Source organism: Magnolia sinica, chromosome 2, assembly GCF_029962835.1.
Source record: "Magnolia sinica isolate HGM2019 chromosome 2, MsV1, whole genome shotgun sequence".
Classification (NCBI taxonomy): domain Eukaryota; kingdom Viridiplantae; phylum Streptophyta; class Magnoliopsida; order Magnoliales; family Magnoliaceae; genus Magnolia; species Magnolia sinica.
Window position 1 is genome coordinate 84,419,897 of NC_080574.1, and position 7,676 is coordinate 84,427,572.

The window sequence follows — 7,676 nt, forward strand, 5'->3', positions numbered from 1 at the left end:
GGCAGCTTGTTGTTGTTGCCAACACCATTTTTGAGTGCAAGCCATCCCCTCAGGCACGACTGAAAATTTAGGGTGACTTACCCTTCTATAGAACTCCTCCTGAGTAGGGAGAGGTCTAACTACTCTTCATCTTGACCTCTAGTTTAGGTGGAAATGGACTAGTATCGATAAGCATTTCTTCCTTATCCTTATCAATGAACTTTAACAATCACCGATCGACATTATCTTAGATAATATTCCAGAAAACCACACAATTGTTAGTAGAGTAGGAATGGATTTTGTGCCACGTTCAATATTCAATCTTCTTTAACTCTTTAATCGTAGATATTTTATATTTAATGAAAACTTTAATGAACTTCCCAGCTAACATGATATCTAAGATTTTGTCATCCCAGATAATATAAAAAATATGTATACATTTTATGAGTTTTTTGTATAGTCAGTGCAGTGACCTCAATTCTAACCAATGTTGAACACACAAATGGCTTCTTGGCCACTATCTTGGCCATAGCCACCACGTAGTTAGGATCATAGTAATATGTCTTAGCCGATAAGTTCTTTTATATCACTCCCTCTTAAAGAAGAGTTTCATATTGAGATACTTTCCTTATCAAATCATATAAATCTACAAATTCCATCTCGATAAACTTTTTACGGAGTTTGCATTCCAAACCATCCTGGGCAAGTTGTACAAACTCGACCTCAGTTGTGACCAACTTGCAAGGGCTCTTTTCTCTCTTGAATCGGGCAATATAATTTTCGATCGATTCACTAAGAAACTGATTAAATCGCGCAAGATCAGCCATAGAAGTTTTCTTGTCATTATAGAAGAATTGGACATGGAATTTCTCTTCCACATCTTTCCAGGTTTGGATATAATTTGGCAATAGGTTATAATACCGAGTAAAAGCCATTGCAGTTAAGGAATGACTAAATAATTGTAACTTATGATAGTCATTGTTGGCTAATTTGGCACATTGCATGGTAAATCGACCTATATGCCGTCATTGAAAAGTGTAAAGTCTAGTCAATAATTTATGGGTAATGGATATTTTTAGTCGATCCGTTCCAAATATGGTTTATGATATATCGGGATAGTAGTGCATCTAGAAACTTGGCCTGCCACATCCTAGACTAGTTACATAACTTGGTCATGATCCATACATTGAGGTTCAACTACTAGTGGTGAATCTGGACCTATTGGATATTATGGCCTATGCTAAGGCGGATTCCTAAGGAGAGGGTGCCCCTCATGCATCCATTGATTTCAAACTTCAGGAATGATGGTTCTGGCTTCCTACTTAGATTGCCTGAATTCAATAGGCAGAGGCACAACGCATATACCCTATGTTTGGGTAGGATGTGCACTCCTTGGTAGGGGAGGTACAAGTGGTACTGGTGCCAAATTTCCAACAGAACTACCCTCAACGTTGTAACACCCCAAAAATTGGGGGTCGAGTAGAAGCTTAACTCCCGAGTTTCAACACATCACTTATGCAACATGAATAATGATGATTAAATGTTGTCTATATTAGTGTATTTAACATGAGTGGGATTATACCAAATTAGCATATCATACTCCGGAGACAGTTAAATTATGCAAGCGGAAGGCTGTGATAAATATATAAAGCATATATGTGAATATAAGTCCCCAAAATATGAATGTCACCAGGTTAAATAATTACATGTATACCTCAAAAATTTACAAAATGATAAGGTGTAATGTTTAACTAGTCCGTATCCCTGTGATCCTTGCGACGCAACTCTAGGTCTATATAAACCGACTAGAGAGTTGCATGAAGGAGAACTCCTCGTCATCATAGAAGTCAGGCTCCGCCTCATAAGCATCGCCATCACCTGAACCCACAACAGAGTCTGGTTGGTGTTTTAAAACACCATCCCAGAGTGGGAGTGAGTGATCAACTCAGTGGAGTTATAAGGCAAAGGTTAACATGTTATCAATTCAGCCATGCAGTTATGATAAAGCAGTACAACAATCATGTCTGAAGTACTCTTGTTAATGTAGAAATGATATGCTGTAATGATGCATGCCCTCGCCTACACTCCCTCAGCGACATCATCTCATGATCGCGCATGGCAAACTCCCTAAACGTGTGCTTCCTCGTCAAAGCACATGCAATGCGGTGCATGATCATGTTACTCAATATTTAATTAGGTTTATTCATACAGTAAATTCGAGAAGCTAAGGTACATCCCTTTATATCAAATACCCAAACGATGATCCATATAGGGTCGTTAATCCTAGTATATCACATACGATAGGCAAGTTATAGGGCAACATCACCCCTGATTTAAAAATAGTGGACAGACAAGTTCAGGTCACTACGGGAGTCTCGTCACCTCAGCATAGGCTAGTTTATACTCGAGGTCACAACAGGAAAGGCTTGTCAACTTAGCGTAGGCTGACAGCTCGAATACAGTGTCCTATACCACCGTATTCAGCTCACGAGTTTGGTTTGCTCACTGGACACTACGGGGAGGCTCGTCACCCCAGCGTAGGCCGACAACCCGACTACGGTGTCCCATACCACCATGCCCAGCTCATGAGTCTTAGCAGATCGTGGTACGGAGGTTAAACGGGTTTTTCACTGGTAAGTGGTACCTTAGATTCAAACAGTAGCATCCATACATGGTGAACATACATTAGGCCAATTGGGTTACTTGACAAGCTTAACTGGTATGAGCGCACATTGCATTAATCGTCATGGAGCGCATACGTACTCCTCGTGGCCTAGCCACTATCGATAATCACCGTACGACTCGAATTCATCGAACGTATCCGTCGTGGCGAAACTGGTTCAGCCACTAATCATAAACCGTTACCGATTGCCTGGACTACGAATCAGTCCCAATCATACTCAAACACAATAGGAGTTCATATATGATGGTCAAAACAGCATGTGATAATCAATTCAAATATAAATCTCATTCAAGCACTTTAACAAACACATAGTGTACATGTTTCATGCATAGGCATCTCACCCATAAATCACGTAGTAGTAAGATAGGTTACATAAAGGAAACTATAACTACAAATAAGGTAATTGAGAATCCTATCTCAACACCCTCATTAAATACGTTTCAAAAAGCATTTTCTCATTTAAGCATTTTATCAAATACTTAGACTACACATATCGACATACATGTAATAAATTAGTTATAACGTATATTATAGAAATTCTTTTCACAAGGGAATTGTCACACATACAATAATCATGTATTCTCAATAAATTTGCATGCCAAGCACAAATCATTATTTCATGTTTATTTAAACATTTCAACAAACAGATAGAATGCATTATATTCAACGTAGTTCATGTATATGTGTAATATATGGAAAACATTACGTTTAGGCACATGTGACAGCAATCAAGTTAGTCATAAATCATTAACTGACATTGAAAGCCTTGAAAACCATAACCTAAACGTTTATAGTCCACACCTTCTGTTGGTAAACTCGTATCGAACTCAGTTCGAACACTATGCCTTTGTCGACGGTACAACGGCTACCTGAATCAATGAAATAAGTTAGCTATTTCACCGATCTACCTATTTAGATACCTAAAGCAGATTAGGATTAGGATTCCTTACCCAAAAGTGGAGTTGAAATCGTCAGTCGAAAGTGGTCGCAAAAGAGCTCGAACTCCTCACCGTAGAGGTAATGTCTCCAGAGCTTTAATGCAAAGATGATGGCCGCTAACTCTAGGTCGTGCGTAGGGTAGTTTTCCTCGTGTTTCCTCAACTGTCGCGAGGCATAAGTAATCACCCTGTCCTTCTGCATCAGAACACAACCCAAACCAACATGAGATGCGTCGGTGTATATCATATATTTGACCCCCTGCTCTGAAAATACTAGCACGGGTGCGAATGTCAACTTGTCCTTCAATTCCTTGAAGGCTGCTTCTGCCTTCTCGTTCCAAACAAACTTGAGATCCTTCCAAGTGAGCTGAGACAATGGTCTAGCTATCTTGGAAAAGTCCCTAATGAATCGACGGTAGTAGCCTGCCAGGCGAAGAAAACTCCTCACTTTAGTAACCGAACCGGGCTGTTCCCAGTCCTGAACTGCGGTCACCTTAGCAAGGTCCACAACTAACCTCTTCCTTCCAAAAGTCACACTTCTTATACTGTGCAAACAACTGGTTCTTCTTAAGAGTGTCAAAGACTGCTCGCAGGTGTTCCTCGTGCTCCTTCCGACTCTTAGAATATATCAGGATATCATATATAAATACGATGATGAATCAGAATAGATACGGCCAAAACACCCAGTTCATCAGATCCATGGACACGTCCGATGCGTTTGTGAGTCCAAATGATATCACCAGGAATTCGTAGTGCCCAAAACTAGTTATGAATGCTGTCTTCTGCACATCTTCCTCCCTGACAAGCAACCGGTGATACCCTGACTGTAAGTCGACCTTCGAAAAATACTGTGCCCTTTTCAACTGATCGAACAGATCATCTATCCTAAGCAAAGGATACTTGTTCTTCACTATCACTTGGTTCAACCTGCGATAATCAATACACAATCGCAACAAACTATCCTTCTTCTTCACGAACAACACGGGCACTCCCCAAGGAGATACACTCAGTCGTATAAAGCCTGAATTTAGTAAATCATCTGTCTCCTCAGTTCCTCCATTTTACAAGGAGGCATGTGATATGTCAGTAGGGAAATCAGTGTCGTACCAGGCACAAGGTCGATAGTAAAATCGATCTCGCGTTGAGGAGGTAATCCAGGTATTGTCCTGAATATATCTGTGAAATCTCAGACTACAGGTGTGTTGCCAAGTGTCGGACCATCAACATTCTCCAGTAAGGAAGCGTAACAACTCATGCGGCAGGGTAAACTGACCTAAACTGGAAAAGTAAAGGTCATGCCCTCAGGTGCACGGGCTGTCACCACTCTGGTATATCAATTGATCTCTGCCTTTATCTTGGTGAGTCAATCCATACCGAGGATAATGTCGTAATGGTATAATGGGGCAACGACCGGGTCAACGAGTATCGTCCTACTTCCTAAGTCTATCAAACAATCCTTACAAATCTTGGTAACGTCTGAAAAGGTCCCTGTGGCAGTAAGGATTCTTACCCCCTTCGTAGGGGTTGTTTCCAACCCCAGGCGCTTGACTGCCGCGCATGATATAATCGAAATAGTGGATCTGGTGTCCACCAATAAGAAGACTAGTGTACCTTGGATATGTGTTTTGACTTAGAAAGCCAATAGTGCTACAATGGCTATATCGGATGCCTCAGCTGCAAGTGAGTGCACACGAGCTTATTGAGAATGGTTCGGTTGCAGTGCCATAGGCCATTAAGGCAGCCTAAATTGAGGTGCAAGTGGTGTTAATTATAAAGGTTGAGCTGTGATGGCCTGAGGTAACTAACGATTGATCTTCTGAGGAGGCGCAAAACCATTGTCCCTCATCTTGGTGAAGAGTGTGGCCCGACCTCTTGTAGTAGGTGCACCACAAGTCTGCTCACCTCGATTGAACCGGTGGAGCCATAAGCCGAGGAGGCGAATCTGCTCATGGCCTCTTGCCGAGGACTGGTATGCTCAAGAAATCCGGTAGAGGTCTTGGACCTATGGGTGCACGCGTAAGAGATAGCCTGTCCCCATCCTGCTCAGCTCGCAGGGACATGCTCACTATCTCAACATAGTTGGAAATGCTACCATAACACATCCTCGTACGTATCTGAGGCCACAAACCCTCAGAGAATCACCGCATTCGCATCAGCTCGTTCACTAGGATCAAAGGAGCATACTTGGCCAGCTCCGTAAAACGGTTCTCGTACTCTATCACGGTCATTCCTCCCTAACGAAGGTGAAGGAAGTCACTCTCCTTCTCATTATGGTAGGTGAGAGGGAAATACTTTTCATGTAAGTGGGTCTCAAAAGCTTCCCATGTCCATACATATGCAGCAGGCACTGTCCGTAGGATGCCGTCCCACCAGAGACTGACCTCCTCCTTAAACATGTATGTGACCAACTCAACCTGCTCTGCCTCAGTGCAATGCAGTGGCTTCAGCATCTTAGAGATGCGGTCAAGCCAATACTTGGCCTCCTCAGGTCTGTGAGTACCTGCAAAAGTAGGAGGTCAAAAGCACCTGAATCGCTTGAACAAGCCGCTGGCACTCATGTGCCCAGCAGGGTGCATAAGTGATGCAGGTGGAACCACACTCATATTCTGGGCAAGGGCCCTTATTATGGTGCTCCAAATCTGCTGCTGCTGCTGTATAAGGAGCATCATCTGCTCCAACCTATCAGGAGGAGAAGCCACCTGAGGCATGTGAGGCATCGAGGTAGACGCATGGTTCTGCTCGAGAACCGGTGGTGTAACAGGTGTTGGCCCATTAGTGGGGCCAGTGGCCGGCTATAAATCCGGCATAGTCTCATGATTTAGGCCCAAACTGGGGTCCGTATGGCTATTGCTGAAGGGAGGTGCCCCATCACTCGATTCACCAAGTGTAAGATGTGTCGTACTCCGAGTGCTCTTAGGTGACATTCCCTATATACAACATAGGGTGCAACCTGGTTAAGCTTTAGCATAAAAACATACACTCATCCACACATCATTCACATTCTAAACCAAAAGAAACTTCATGCATTTCATTTACCAAAATTGTCACAATACATGAGGTATAGTCTTACATGGATCATGACAGAAGATGCATGTGAGCTAGTTTAAACAAGCTTTAAACATTAAAACATACTAACAACCAACCAAGCCTACAGAGGCTTGTACAAAAGAAGACTAACAACAAAGCAACTAAAAGACGACTACACATATGACTAGTCGTCCAAATCTGGTGATGGAGGAGGGGTGCCCTTGTCCTGTATACAACATAGGAGAGCCTTTAAGGTGTGAAACACCTTCTTGAATTTTTGTTTCATGAAGGCCCTATTCTCTTCAAGTTCGGCCCGGGTCTCTTTGACCTCCTATCATAGGGTGACTTGGCTCTCCTCAATCTAAGCCAAGAGGGCCTCGATGGCGGCCTGATCACGACGGTGCTCAGGTGTAGCGGGAGGAGGTTCCTCATCAAACTCCTGGGGCTCCTCTTCACCTTCTTGATCCCCCCTTCATCATTGCCTTCATCTTTATTGCCTTCCTCAGCACTTCCTTCTTCTTCGCCACCACTTCCTTCTTCACCTTCACTTCCTTCGACATCCTCGCTTTCTTCTTCTGTATTATCGCTCTGTTCCTCAAGTCGGGCTCGGCGTCGCCTAAGGCCAATACCCATGTTATCGAGCATGTTTACACTAATAATGTGGATTGGGGCGACATTATCCATATGGAGTCGGAAGCAATAATGGTGAGCAATCTTACATACAAGTCGGCCAAAAGGTAGCGAGGAGCTTTCCCTCGTAGACCACGCAGTGCTAATGATCTGGGATAGGACAAGTGCTGGCATGCACACCTTCTCTCCTTACCCAACTCTGAACAAAAAATCCACTATGAATCTTGTGCATTCGATGCGGTTACTGCACCTAGGATGCACGTTATACGTGCATATGTGGTGGAGCAGGCGGAAGTCGCTCGTCATCTTGGGTGAAGCGAGGCTATTTCCACATAGGAAACGTGTGCGAAGTCTTTTCACTCGCTCACTAGTGAGGTTCTTCTCATTAGCGTGCACCACACCTCTTTCAACTCCCATAA